Below are 15,269 nucleotides of genomic sequence, written 5' to 3' on the forward strand. Positions count from 1 at the left end.
ATTTCCAAGATCCAGGAGTGCTGACGCATGGGCATAACATTCAGAGTTGGACTTTTGGCGTCTGACCTCTTCAGAGGGGAAACGGAAAGATTGCCCAGGGTTCGCACTTCCACTGTGGACAGCTCAGAAACAACACCCTTGAATCCAGATCAAAAAGAAAGGTAATTTGTTTCATTCTCGGTGGCATGTCGTTTCTGGGACAAGTAATTCCATTTGTCATTGCAAGTTTTAGACAAGGCAGAAATATACTTTTTATGTCCTCCTTGTGGCACAGAAGACATCAGACGGCAATTGTTTTACACTCAACTCTGGTGCAGCACCAAGGAACTGAAACTCGTCTTTCTGGCCTGGCCCACTCCACTCCAGCTCCCCTTGGTATTATCCACCTGCTGGGGGAGGATCTGGACCCGATGAGCTATGATTCTCACTTAAAATGGGTCTTTGCTACTGCCATTGGTTTTGCAGGGACTGATGTGTGAGTTGGGTACCCTGATGGAAGTCAAAATTACCCCAAGGACCAGTCTGCCTCCTTCCTCCTGGCTGCCCTATTGTCCTGCAACCTCAAACTGCTCCGAAAGAGTCAGTGTCTGGGCTGGACAGGAATGCAACCTTCGAAATGTCACAAATAACCCTCCTTGAGTCTTGGAGCTGAAAACAGTGCCTAGAGGAAGAACATTTTACTAGAAGAGCTGGAATGAGCCCCAGGGGAGCAAAGAGGGGGAGCCAAAGGAGGGAGCTTCCATAAACAAAGAGCCAGGCAGTCTGTCACCACCCATCTGCCCTCAGGGCCACATCTGCCAGGCTCTCAAGGAAATTGTGACAGTCACCTTCTTGACTCAAGAGTCCAATCCCAATAAGGGTCACTCTCTCCTGTGCCCTCCACTGCCAGTTGGGCTGAGGGTGAGGTTAGTTTTGTCTTACCTGAAGATGTCCAGTGTCCACATCGACCTTCCAGCTGCTTCTATTGGGAGAGAAACCTAAACCCTCCAAGTGGGTCACGAGAAAATCTGCAGTCCTCTGTCCTGGTCAGGGATTTCTTTAGAAATTGACAACTACCAACATTGCAATGGTACTTCAGTCCTGTTATCGTTTAAATATATGCATGGAGGCAAGAGATGCATCTGAAGTCACTTCACCCACACCAGGACCAGAGTGAACATCCCTCTGACCATTACCAGTGACAGAGACAGGGGCCTGGTGTCTCTTGTATGATCACGGTCGTGGTCACATTTAGGGGAACAGAGTCAGAGTAAGATGGCTCTGCCCATGTGAGACGGAGTAGCGGGAAGGAGGTGAGGTTATCTTTGCTAGGTTTGCAGGTGACACGCAAAGCTCAGGGGTAAAAACATCACAGCGCTGACGAAGATGAGTGGTCTTAAAGCAGAAGACAAAGCAAAGCATAGAGGAGGGTGTGGAGGAAGAGACAGGAGATGGAGGGGAGGAGGAGGCAAAGGAGAGGATGAATGGAAAAGAGGAGGAGGTGCTGAGCTACACAAGCTTCTGCCTTGCCAGGGACAAGCACAGCACCAGGCACTTGGTTTACTTTTGGCCCAATCTATGCAGCATCTCTGTGATGGGGCAATTATTCTACCTTATAGGAGACAGCGACACTTAGAGAAGCAAGGTTACCCAAGACCATACAATGAGCGCAAATGAACCCCAAAACTGTTTCAGAGCCCTGACCTTTTCTGTAATTCTACACTGTCTTCTATACCTGCAGCTTTCTATGGCTTTCTTTTTTAAAAACTGTAGCTCATAGTTTAAATAGAAAGTATTTCCCATTATTAGTCAATCTGAAGACTTCCACATGTACAGGAACACAGAATTGAATAGCAATGATGCTATTTCCAATGTGTCAGTTTTTAAATCTTTTACCCAAATCTATCTGTCCATCCTTCCCCCCTCCCTGCCTTCCTTTCTCTCTTTCTCCTTTTCTTCTCCTCTCCCTCTCATCTCTCCCTACCTCCCTTCACATGAGAATAGTACTACTAAATTTATCTCGCAGTCTGCTAACAGGTCTCACCCTGTATTTTGAAAACATTCTCCTTCCTCTAGTTGATCTGGACTGTTTCTAAGCCTTTTGCTGGTCTGGGTGGGTGTGGGCAGGGACCCACTGAAGCACATTGCTAATTGTGTACTCTGACCATTCCTCTGCCAAGGGGACATCATTAATCAAACATCTCAGAAATTAGAAATATCTGACAAAGCCACTGCTGGGAAGAGCATCAGCGCAGGAAGCCGTCCAGAGGACACAATTGCTGATCGCAGGCTCCAGTGAATGGTATTTTAGGCAGTTGATATGTGCTTTCTTTTCTGCAAAAGAGACTGTTTCCTCTGCTTTCAGAAACTGAAGAATTCATCTGCTCTACCAGGCCATGTGCGGTCACCACCTAACAATAAATGCTAAAGGACAAGAAAATGCCAGGGTTGAGGGACTCTGTTCTTCCACAGCAAGAATAGAATTGTCTCTTTCCATTCCCAGCATCTGAAATTGGGCTGTTTTTAGGGGTGTGCCCCTCCCACCCTGGCTTAGGATTTGGGGATGATTCTGTCTGATGCTGAGGGTCAGTGTCTGGGTTGGCTGAATCAGATTAAGTCATGGAAAGTGAACTCCAGGTCAGGTGTGGCTGAGCGCTAGTCAGGCCCGATGAGCTGGGGACTGGTGACTTCACTTTAAGAAATGTGCGCAGTAATTGAGAAAACATGTTCCTGTGATGTCCTCACGCAAATATCCAGATTTGCGAATTTTTTTTTATTCCTAAGAATTCCTTGAATATTTTCTGTGCGTGTCTGTACAGAGTCCCGGGCAGAACTTCTAACTTAGTATAGTACATATATATGTTTTCCTGCAGTGGCCTGGCTTTTAAGGGGTAGGATTCTGATGGGGGGCATTGGGCAAGCAGCCACAGGCCTGGAGAGAAGCAGGAAAGGGGAAGAGCGCCTATACCTCTTGGGTCTCGGGAAAGCAGCTGGCTGAATTCTGGATGCTGAGAGGGAACTTTCTGAGTCAAGCCAGCCCTGTCTTCACACCACCCTCAGGATCTAACAGTTGCCCCAACACAAGCATCAGCAGCAAGACGCTGATGTGAAAGGCTTTGTCGCTGATGCCTGCCCTCTGTGGCTAGTACTCTGATCGCTCCTCACAGATGAGGAAACTGAGACTCACTGTGGTTATGTGATGTAGTCATAGAACCCAGAGAAGTTGGAGCAATACAAAGCCCATTGTGGATCCTGGACTTCCATAAAACCCCACAGGCCCTCCAGAACCTTGATATCTCCTGGCCCTTCACCTCTTTTCCCTTCTGGAGTTAGGATCACACAATTTGTACTTCTTTGGGTGAAGGTAACTACTCCAAAGGTGAGAGCTTTGATCAGAAGATCTCACAGATTTTGTTTGAGCCACCAGACTTATTTTACCCCCTAGGACTGGAGACTGAACCTAAGGCCTGGCTCTGACCTCTAACCACCCTTTACACATTATTTTGAGTCAAGTTGCCCTGGCTGGCCTTGAGTTCATTCTGTAGCCCAACCAGGTCTTGAGCCTTTGGTTCTAGTGTTTCAGCCTCCCTAATGGCTGAAATCGCAGGCCTATGCCATCAGGCCCCGTGTGGTGGTTTGAATGAGAATGTCCCCCATAGGCACAGATGTTTGTTTACTTGGTCCCCAGCTGGTGGTGCTCTTTGGGTCAGTTTAGAAGATAATGGCCTTTCTGGAAGAACTATGTCACTGGCAATGGGATTTGGGGTTTAAGAGGCACACACCAATCCCAGATCACTCTCTGTTTCCTGATTGCTGTTGAAGATGTGAGCTCTCAGCTGCTGCTACTATGTCTGCTGCCTGCTGCCACTATCATGACAGATGGACTCTTATTCCCCTAGAACCATATGCCAAAAAAAACTCTTCTATAAGTTGTCTTGATAATGGTATTTTATGACAGCAACAGAAAGGTAACAAATACAGCAGGCTTTGTGGGGACATTTTGACAAAGAGAACATGATACATTTAAACCCAAAGTTTTGATTATCCAAACAGTTGTAAATTTTGGCTCCACTGGACCTACAATCCTGCAAAATAGTAGGTGTCCTGTCCCCTCACAGTGGGCTTGTTGCTTGTAACTTTCTGTGGTTCCTAGTCCTGTGAGGCCTGACTCCTGTGTATGACATGGTGAGTCTCAGGAGCAGTTTTCTCTTGATCTTTGTGACAGAATTATGTGACTGTCACACATCCCCCACAGGGCCCTGCTGTGAGGAGCATATTAACAGAAAAGCCAGCTGAGAGAATGAAATCAAATGGTGGCTGTGGAGGCAGCAGCTGTCTACCCTGGCCAACATCTGGGAGCATGTGCTCAGCTGCCATGTCCTTCTTCCCCTTGTAAATGTGACAAGATACTTAGGGTCTTAAACATGCAGAGGAGTTGTTACGCAGTGAGGGAAACAAAAACACTCCTAAAACTGCCAGAAAACATGGCAAGTCTCAAAAAAAGCCTTATTTCAAGAGAACAGTCTAACATTTTCTGACAGCAAAGTCTGAGAAGTTTGGCTCCAAAGGAAAATTCCAAACAAATGCCCACCAGCCTCTTTTTGCCCAGATATGATGAGGAAGACAGAATTCAGAAGATGAAATGCTTGGTTGAAATTCCATCAAAGTGAGAATGTTAATTACTCAAGGTCCCAAAGACACAAATGAGCAAATTCCTAGAGAAGACTTCAAGGCCATCAAAAGATTTCTTGCCCCCAACACGGCAGAGTGTTATAACTACAGAGACACATGAAGCTCAAAGAAGATGCTGCCCAAACTACTCAAATGAAGGCACCACAGAGGCAGGTCTGTCTCCCAAGAGTCCAGACTCTTCACCCCCCACAGGGAGAGGAGAAAGAGCTCAGGGAGGGGAGCTCCTGCTGTGCCAGGCTCTTTGGTGTTCCAGCCACACCATCCCAGCAGGGCAAGGCAGCCAGACCACAGCAATGTGGGCTTTGTCCACAGGGGAGGAAACTGGTCCTTTGGGCCTCTGCTGTCCATAGAGTGCTGCCTCCTTTGAGCATCTTCAGGCAGTGAGAAACCAGTATGATATCTTTCTTCTTTAAGTGGATGTGTGTGTGTGTGTGTGTGTGTAATTATTTATATTTTTTTTGTTAAACTCATGATCATAATGCAGAGGGAAGCTCTCCCTCCTGACATCTCCCACTTGCCATGGAGGATTCAACACACGGTTATTTACACTAATGAGGCAGTACCTCCATCAGTTGACCTGAGTGGGGTCTCCTCAGATCCAAACATGGGGTATCATTTCACCAGACTGAGAAGAGAAGAGTTGCAGGTCACATCATGAGTAACGGTGCTTAAACTACAGAGCTGGCTATGAGCCACAGGACTGATGTGACACTCTCCCCTTCTCTAACATGGGCAAGCTGAGTCCTTGCCTCCACCAGAAGGGACTGTTGCCCCTGAGCTTTCCGAGGAACAGCATGTAGAGTACCAACCCTCACTACTGAAGGAACAGCCAAAAGAAACAGGAAAAATTGACCTTGGCCATGCATTAATGTTCTCTCCCATTTCAATGACTTAGAGGTGAGCAGCGAGTATGTGCTTCTATAATATCCTCCAAGACAGCAAATACCTTGTGGTTACTGGGAAACTATTCCAGTAGCAGTGGGTTGTAACTGCTCAGCATGGGATAGCTTCTGGGCCAAACTTGGGCTATGCATTCCAGTCAACTTCATAGCCAGATTCAGCCACTCATCGGGATTCCACCTGCAAAAGGCACCCAGGCCGTGCCAAAGCTACTCAGGCTGCTAGCTTTTCACGGAAGTCCTGACTGTCTGAGTCTGACTCACACCCCTACCAATAAAAAGACTTGCTGCACGTGTAAAAGGTTTGCCAAACTCTTGGGCAATTCAGAAAGCATTGTAGGTAGCCCTACCTGACAGATTTTGTCATCAGCTTAGCCTCATTTGTCATCCTTTAAATACCCCATACCCCACCACCCCGTGTGTGTGTGTGTGTGTGTGTGTGTGTGTGTGCACCAGTGTGCACACACATGCACATGCATACATGTGTGCAATGGTAATGTCAGATGTTTTCATCTTCCCTCTTCACCTAAGGTTTTGAAGCAGGGTGTTTCACTGAACCTGGAGGTCACCTGTTTGACTAGACTAAAGCAGCCAGCATGGTCTAAGGATTCACTTGTTTCTGCCTCCCTCGTGCTAGAATTCCAGGCTCATGTCACCACACCTGGCTTTTGAGATGGGTACTGGAGATTTGAACTTTAGTCCTCATGCTTGCACAGCAAGCACTTTTCCGACTGCACCACCCATCTCCCAGTCCTTCTGCTCCTCTTTTGCTCTCATTAAGAATTGACCCTGAAGTCTAAGCAGCTCCACACTCATTTTCTCTTCTGGTTCTACTGAGTTTGAGGTAAACAGTAAATGTGTGATCCAGTACATCCCCCCAATGTTCCTTTTACCCATTCGAACTGTGAAAAAACAAGAGGTTCTATTTCTTTGTTCCCAAGTGCAATCCCGGGACAGAGGTGATGAGAAAGTGAGCTGTCCTATTTGAGAATGTCACCAGGCCTTAAGCAGCACCCCTCCATGCAGCATCGTTGATTCTCATTCATCCTCACAGTGTGGCCAGGTGTACTCATTTGCTATCAACATATGCTCATTTTGTATTATGTGCTGTCCGTGTCAGGGGCAAGGGGGCAAGGCTTCCTGCTTTAGGGAGGGCACCTCCTACTGCCAAAGCATAATCCCTTTGACAAGGAAGGGAAGGATTTTCTTTAGTTCTGGGATCTCCCTGAGCAGGCAGTCTGTCTGTGCTTTGGGTGGCATATGGGTGAGGAGGACGGTGCCCTGTCCTGATGCTCCCCATCTTTCCCCCATTCTTCCTGCTGTTCTTCTCCATTTGCAGTGAAGTTTCAGTCACAGAGACAGAGGGTGACACTGACGGGATCATAACACTGAGGTCCCTTTCGATGGAGGCACCAAGTCTGATATACTGATTGATACTCAGAGGACAAAGACTAGGGCTTTCTAACGTCCCAATTCTCTGACTGCATCATAGATGCCTCAACAGAAGGGCCTGGAAGCATGACCTTTATTCCATTCCCAAGGGAAGTCTTAACTGGAAGCACCATTCACACATGCAGGCAAACCCAGCTGCCATCATGACTTCTGACATTTAGTAGGTAAGGCAGGGACACTGAACTTCCTGTGTGTGTAGAGTGGTCACACTTAACCAAGAATTGCCCTGATGTCTCAATGGGTCCATTGACAACTGGCATCATGCAATACCCTAGTCAGATTTCATGAGGTTAATGACTCGCTCACAGTCACACTGCTGCCTTTCCTTCTCTCAACTGTAAAACCTCCATTGGAAGGTTACTCAAGGTTAATCAAGAGACCATCTCAACCTTTAGATTTGATTCTCCCCATATCACAGTCAAAGGCCAACGATCTACAGAAATTCCTCAAAAATAAAAACCATTATATTTTCCACAGAAGAGCAATGAAAACACAATAGCCCCAAGCAACTGTCCTCTATGGTGGATTCTCATTTCTCCAATGCTGTCTAAACTGTGTGACTGAAGGTCTATTCCCTTTAGCTCAGACAGGAACATCTCCACATTATGCACACTGTCCTTGGAAGTGATTCCCAGAGCCTCATTTTCTCTTTTTTGTACAGTGGTCTCAGAGCCATCTTAGTCTCTCTACTTGTGATTGAAAATCATAACCATATCCCCACTGTTAAGAAGCAAACATCGCAGGAGACGGTTAGGAAGGATCTTTCTTTCCTCTTTATTTATCTGGCTGACATCACTATGACACAACACTAATTCCCTCAGAGTTAATCTTAGAACTGGCTAAGCTTGAGAGCAACAGTGTGTAAGATCAAAAGTGCCAGTCAAAGAAAGAAAAGAGACACTTTCTGGAAACACAGGACCGTGGCTTCTCAGATAACCAGAAACTTTGTGTATACTCTCAGCAAACCTTCTTCTACTTCCCGACTGTGGACGGCCTGGAAGTTCTTATTAGGAGAAGGCAAATGGCCAGGTCTCTGGCTCAGTCTGTTAGGGCTGTGTGGCGTGTAGGCACAGCTCGGTTACATTCCTAGCAAAGAAGAGCAGTAGCTGTATTCTCTGTGGTTTCCCCCACAGCTCGGAGACCCTGTGCTCCACAAGTGAGCAGCTGTCATGCTCAACTTTCGTTTCGAAGTGTGTGATTGTCTCATCAGCTGAATCTCATGAATGATGAGAAACTTCCCTGGGGCTTCAGCCCTGCCCTGCCCTGCCCTAGTCTCCATGCTGATGTTGGCAGCTGGGGCCCCTTTCTGGTCCAGGCACAGAGTTCTCCCTGGAGGAGAATGGAGTGTGGGGTCCCCTCAGGAAATGGGGACTGTGAGGTAGGTAAGAGGAGAAAGTGGAAGCCTAATCTTTGCTAAAGGTTAAAAGAATTGACAGCCACTAACATCAGCATGACTGTCCTAAATAAATAACTTTCCATTATCTGGGCTGTCCAGGGATGACACTGATTTTAGCTGGCTATCAAACCCTCTGAGTCACTCTCTGTCAAATCATGTGCCGATGCCCCAGAGACCCTGACTTCCTATACGTGGAACCCCTTAACGCTTTCTCTTGGAGGCTTCTCTCTCCTTTTTTCCCACCTGCCTAAAAATGGGGAAAATGATGAGGGACAGAAGAGAAGAGGGTAGCATTAACTCCATCCTCCTTCAACTACCCAGTACAAGGAACATGCAAGTACCAGCCGTGCTGGCCTCATCCCCCAGACCATGCTCCTCTCCATCTGCTTGTCCCCTGTCAACCTCTGGGAATACTGTCTATGATGAATTCGTATTCAGATGGCCAGGCTGACGCATGCCTTACTCAACAGATGAAACCCATCAGGCTTAATGTGGCCTGTGACTCGCAGAGAGGGAAAGTTTCATTAGATAGGGAACCATAACACCAGTCAAGAAGGGTGCCGGGGGCAAAACTGTACAGACCTTTTCAACCGATATAACACAGTTTCAGGAGTTCGAGACCCTAGGGAGAAGACCTCAGGGCTCCATGGCCCTCCACATCAGTTGAGCTTGCAAAGTTCGGCTGGCTATGCCTGTACGGAGAGTGGATTGGCACCAGCAGAGAGAGTATGGATGCAGGGCAATACAAGTGCCTTTTCTCCAGGGCTTCCACTGACCTGCCATGACAGGGCAGAGGCACCCAGGAGAGCAATATTTTGGTTTGCAGCTGGGAATGTGCACTGAGTTTCCTTTAATACCCACAGCACCCAAAAGACTTCGCTGTAATACACTTTAATGCACAAAACACCCATAAATTATCCTTCAAACTGCTACAATTTCCAGCCTGGAACAACTTGGAAAAACCAGCCTAGCAAGCAGGCACTTCTTGAATCTCTGAAGTAAACCTGACGAAAAAGGTCAAGCCCAAAAACACCTTCCTTAAGAATTTCAGAAAGTTTTATGAAAGCAAGAGCACTGTAATCAAAAGGAGCTAACTATGCCACATGTTTACGTTGGCTTCAAGTTGCAACACCCTGACCCCGGAGTCCTCTCTCTCCCTCCCCTGCAGCTTCTCTGCCTAAACCAAGGGCGCCCACTGCCCTTCCTTATGCCGAGGTGCCAGCCTCTGCCACACCTGGCAAGAGACAGCTGAATGTACTGGGTGACCCGAGCACTGGGGGGTGAACCTTGAGATGCCTAGCAGGCCCCACCAAGGGACCTGGACACTTGGAACCCAAGCTCCCTGAATCAACCCCGGCACCCACAATCTATACTGTGAGCCTTGCCACAAGCGCCGAGTCTAGTGCGCCGTGGGCGCCGTGGGCGACTGGTCCTTTTACCTGAGGGCAGCGTGGCACTCTGGGGACTCTGCGCACTCCCCAGCCTGCGCGCTATGCACTCACCCTCCACCGCGCGGGACTACTGCTCGGCCACCCTAGCGCGCTAGTAGCGCGCGCATCCCTCTCTCCAGGCTCTCTTGAGCGCTGTCCCCTTCTAGCCCGAGAGCTCAGGCAAGGCAGTGCTGCTTCTGCAGGCGCTAGTGTTGACTTTGGGACTTCTAGACATCCTGGGACAGGGAATTTTACGACCAGAGAGACCCTCACTCCCTTCGTCTCCCTTGCTTGCCTATGATCTCGCGTCCCTACATCTACTCCGAACACTTCTTTCAGGGTTTCAACCCACGAAGATCTCGCCAGACAGTGATCCATGCACACCATTCCAAGGAGCCCAGCAACCCGGCCCGCCGCACCGCGTTGCACCCCTGTCGGGTTCCGCTCAGAGCAGCCTGACTCACCGATCTGCTCCCCTCCGGCTCCCGGCGCTCTCTGCTGTGCTGGAGCAGAGAGCTGCTGTAACAGGCTTCGTGAATGTATTTAGCCCCTCCTCCCTGGCTCGAGTCACACCCTCTCCAAATCCTGCCCCCCACCCCCACCCACCCCTCCCTCCTTGCCCCACCCCCACTCTCAGCCCCGCACCTGCTGTGACTGGACCCAAGGTGCCAGACTGCAGGGGTCCTGGGGACAAGGGATGGATAGCTCCAGGAGGGCTGGTGGGACCCAGCCAGGAAAAGACTGTCAGGCCAGGAAGGATTCAAACCTTCTGAGGACAAACGAAAATGCATCGGGTTCGCAGTGGCAGAGGGAGATTTTCTAGGGCACCAGGCAGGGTAGCTGGTCCCTGCACACCAATGGGCAGACAGACTGGGCAGGGCAGAGTTGCTTTGCCGAGTTAGAAGAGTCTCTTCACCTTCTGCCCTGGCTCACAGCCTTGCTAGCCTTCTGGGTTGGCTTAGGTCTCCTTTGGTGATTGGACATCAGGTGCTCCTCTCCCTGCAAATCTGAGAGCTGAAGGAACACCCAGGAAGCTCCCAGTATTGGCAAGTACTAGCTGGTTGTCTGAAACCAGGCAGAAGCAGAATTAAGTATAATGACCAGATAGGGGTGTATCTGCCTGGAGTCAAAGGGAAGAGGGCCTTGGGTATCCAGATACCCACTTCCACAGCCAGCACAGGAGCTCAAATCCCTCTAATAGTGGAGATGGAACTGTGTCTGTGTGTGATGCCCACATTTTTCTAGATCTTTCATCAGTTTTGAAGAATTGGTAAGTACAGCCTTAGAAGGCTAAGCCTTCTGTCCACCCCATACTTCACCCCAATTCCCTTTCATCCCCTCTATCTACTTACTTAAGGTGGTCTCCAGAATTTCTTGGAACTGATAGATTCAGGAGCTGGTGGGGGCCTGACCGAATTAGACCTCCCCATTCCTGGTATATTTCCACCTCATTTCTTCTCCAAACCAGTAAGGCAGAAATATACCTAAAGTCAGATTTTTCACCAACTGTGCATGAGAAATTGTAATAAAGACCTTTGGAAATTCACACACACACACACACACACACACACACACACACACACACACACACACCCCTTTTGCTGTTTGAACTTTCGAAATGACTTTTCTTCCTTTGAAAATTTTTGATTATATTCTGTTGGCATACTCTAGTTTAATAGGTTTTTTTGTTTGTTTTGTTTTTGCCAACTCTAACTAGATCTGCTTGTGTTCCTGAATTTGAAGGATCTTGAGCAGGTAAGACTATGTAAACAGCAAACAATGGTTTACTCTGTGCTGCATACCAGAAATGGCTGTGACACCTGCTGCCACAGTTGTTCCCATGATGGCTTGATTATTAAATCCTGATCACACTGTTAATCTCCCTGGGACCAAGCATAGGGCCCAGATATGCGTGTTGGATCCAAAAACAGGGAGAGCCATTTGCAGGTGTCATATAATCCATCCATACTGGGTTGGTTTCCAGCAGTTTTATAATAGGTCAGCCTCTATTCTAATGACCATAGTCAAGGGCCTTCTCTTTTTGCTTTTTCCATTTTCATGAAAGACTCCAACAGAAGCATCCTCATGGGTCGCTGCGAGAGGGACCTTAAGGTCTGGACCAGTTACATTTATAGGAATGAAAACCAGCTGAGAGGGCAGTGGCCAGAAGGCATGGTGCCACAGGCAGAGAATGAAAATGTTTTGATGTACTAGATTTTCTCGAAAGAGCTTTTTATCCAGGGTATCAAAATAACCAGCAGCTGATGCATTTGCTAACTTGGAGGACAGCTTGTGGTGTGTACAGTAATTGTTGTTATTCTGAGGATGCAGGAGCCTGCTGCCATTGAGAACCTCATTAACAGCAACGCGGCCTGGCACAGACAGGCCTCCGCTTCTGCCCCTGCCTCCTGGCCGTCACACTCGCTCTTCCAGTGTCCTTGCCTGATTTCTAGATCTCAGTCAACCTTCATTGTTGACCTCCAGACACACTCCCTCAGTCGTCAGTGCCCATTATATGCACAGTGCTCACTCGCCGCTTGCCCAGCCACCTACATGGACATGAACTATGCTCATCTCAACTCTGACCCTCAAAGCCCCATCCACAATCCTTCTTCTTCTGTTTTTGTTGCTCTTTGTTTTTTTAAGCTAGAGTCTGGTGTCACCCAGGCAGATCCCCCATTCACTACATTGCTGAGAATGACCTTAAATTTCTGATTCTCCTGTCTCTACCTCCCTAGTTCTAGGCTTATATACAAATCCATTAACACCCAGCTTATGCAATATTGGAGATCAAAACCAGGACTTCATGCATGCTAGGCAAGCCCTGCACATCCTTTATCCCTTATCACTGCAGCATCTCATCATGGGATGCTCCTGGGCTGGGAACAGGTCAGTTCCACTCTTGTCCTGTAGGGGCACTGTGGCTCAGAAAACCATCACCTTAAGACCAGGCAAGTTTTGGACCATTGATGTGACCTTGGGAGAAAGATCTAACCTGTTAGGGCGGTAATAATTATAATCTACTGGTTCTTTCTCAACCTTCCTAATGCTGCAGCCCTTCAATACACTCCCTCAACTATAAAATTATTTCTTTGCTACTTCATAACTTTAACTTTGCATTGTAATGTAAATCTCTGATATTTGATCCCTGTGGGGGGGGTTGTGACTCACTGGTTGAGAACCACTGCTTGTAGTGATTAATAATCACTATATAACTATAATTACATTGATTACATGTATTAAATTAGTAATTTTTGAGCACCTTTTTTGCCTAGTCCCATTCTAGGCACTGAAGATTTGGCCAGAGAATAAAGCTGCCTTTAGAATTTAGACATGGAATTTTAGTTCTAAAAATCCCCATCGTCTATTTAACATTTGACAAATGTAAATCGCTGAATGTGCATTATGAGTCAGGAGAGCACAAGAAAGGACAGGTGGCCACGTTAGAGGCCAGAGGTAGTAAGTACCATTACTTGTGAAAAGAACTGGGAAAGAAAACCCCCAAGGCCAGAGCTAGAGCAAAGCAAAGCAAATAGCAAAGAGAAGGATAGAGGGACAGGTGACACAGAGCCCCCAAAGTCTCCTCAGGCACAAAGAGAGTCACGTGTGTCCCTGAGGATCAAACCCTGTCCATGACTGTGAGTTTTCACCTTCTCCGTCTTGATCCACTCTGCTCCCTCAAAGATTCCTAGTGACTCCTGGCTGCCACGTAGACCACCTAGATCAGGTGCTGACGTCCCTGGTGCTGTCTTCAGAGGTCTCCACATGTGTAACAGGTCCTTGGTGTCTCTTAGGAGGCTGTGGTCCAAACAAGTATGCCTCTATCCAGGTCCTGAGTGGGGCGATTCCTGTGGGGCTACCACAGAGGTGTGTCCATGATAGGACCTAATGCCACAACCCTAGAAATCCAGGTCAACATATTTCACAAAGTCTTGTTCTGGTGCAAGACTTACATAAAGGGAAACGGATCAAGACGGAGTGGAAGCCCCCACTATGTAGTGCGAAAACAGACCAATAAATGAACGGGAAACCTGTGGAAAGATGTGAACACTCAAGGGACACAGAACTTGACCAGCTTCGAGCTTTGATGAGCCTTCATTATTGTCCTACCTGTCCTTAGCCTATATTCCATTTTCTTTGAGGAGACTGTGGGAGCTCTGTGTCACCCGTCCCTCTGTCCTCCTCTTTGCTATTTGCTTTGCTCTAGCTCTGGCCTTGGCAGTTTTCTTTTTCAGTTCATTTCACAAGTACTGGCACTACCTCTGGCCCCTAGATGTGTTTGTTCACAAGGGGGTTCGTGTGGTGGTGGTCTGTGGAGCGTTTTATGGGGCATGTGTGACATTACAATGTATGCATAATAGAAAAGTAGGAGATTTACTAGCAATGTCAAGGCCAGTACTCTCTTCATACTGCACGTAGGCTGAAGTAAATGGTCTAAACACTGTCTCCAAATCTATGCTGAAGGCTCACCTCCTGACAAAGCTATACTGTCCCTCCGCTACTGGTGGTAGTGCCAAACTAACTATGAGACATCTCCCAGAGGTCAGAGGTCAGAGCTCAGGGAAACAGATCACTTGCTTGTGCTCTCTGCTTTCCTCCTACCTGGCTCTTCCTGTAATTCTCAACCCCACGTAGGGGTGTATGCCAAAGACAAGGAAAATGAGGACCCTGGCACCTGTCCCATTCTTTCCATTCTAGACTTCTCTCTGGGCTCACAGGAAGGTCTTTCTCCTGTTCTTTGAAACTAGAACCTTCCTAATTAACATCTTGACCTCTTTCTGCCCCAGGTTTACAGTAAGACTCTATGATCAAATCCTTCAAGTTTCACTTTTTTGTTGTCATTGTTTTGTGAGACAGGGTTTCTCTGTGGCTTTGAAGGCTGTCCTGGAACTTGCTCTGTAGACCAGGCTGGCCTCGAACTCACAGAGATCCACCTGCCTCTGCCTCCTGAGTGCTGGGATTAAAGGCGTGCACCACCACCAGGCATCAAGCTTCACTCTTGATACTTTCTGTGAGCTAAAAGAATTTGGAAAGCTTGTTTTTCTTTTTACTTGTGAACGCTTGGCTTTCAAAAGCATTGTCTTGCTGTGGACTCAGAAATTCTATTCTTGATGTGGAAAGATGAATATTGGCTCTTTCTCTCTGTGTTCCAACTGCAGGAGTCCTAAAAGCAGTCTATGAAAACCACATGCTTCTGGAAGAATGAAAAGTAAGAGAGAATATGCATACATCTTATTATGCCCACACAGTAGGAAGGCTAATTTTCTCTGTCTCTGTCTCTCTCTCTCTCTCTGTCTTTCTTTCTCTCTTTCTCCTTACTTCTTTCTCTCTGTCCTTATCCTCCCTCCCCATTCCTTTCTCTTTTTTGAGCCATGCTCTCCCACTATAACCTAGGGTGACTTTGAACTCACAGCAGTCCGC

General features: G+C 47.6%; 1 protein-coding gene across 1 annotated transcript in view; it reads right to left on the minus strand.

Annotated features, from left to right (window-relative positions):
- Ngf (nerve growth factor) overlaps positions 1-10,372 on the minus strand; it is a 50,739-nt gene extending 40,367 nt beyond the window's left edge. The window contains exon 1 of the mRNA XM_040752139.1: positions 10,313-10,372. The gene's annotated coding sequence lies outside the window, so the exon portion shown is untranslated. The remainder of the gene's footprint in view (positions 1-10,312) is intronic.
- Between the last annotated feature and the right edge of the window lie 4,897 nt (positions 10,373-15,269).

This window comes from Mesocricetus auratus, unplaced genomic scaffold (assembly GCF_017639785.1).
Source record: "Mesocricetus auratus isolate SY011 unplaced genomic scaffold, BCM_Maur_2.0 Super-Scaffold_100009, whole genome shotgun sequence".
Classification (NCBI taxonomy): domain Eukaryota; kingdom Metazoa; phylum Chordata; class Mammalia; order Rodentia; family Cricetidae; genus Mesocricetus; species Mesocricetus auratus.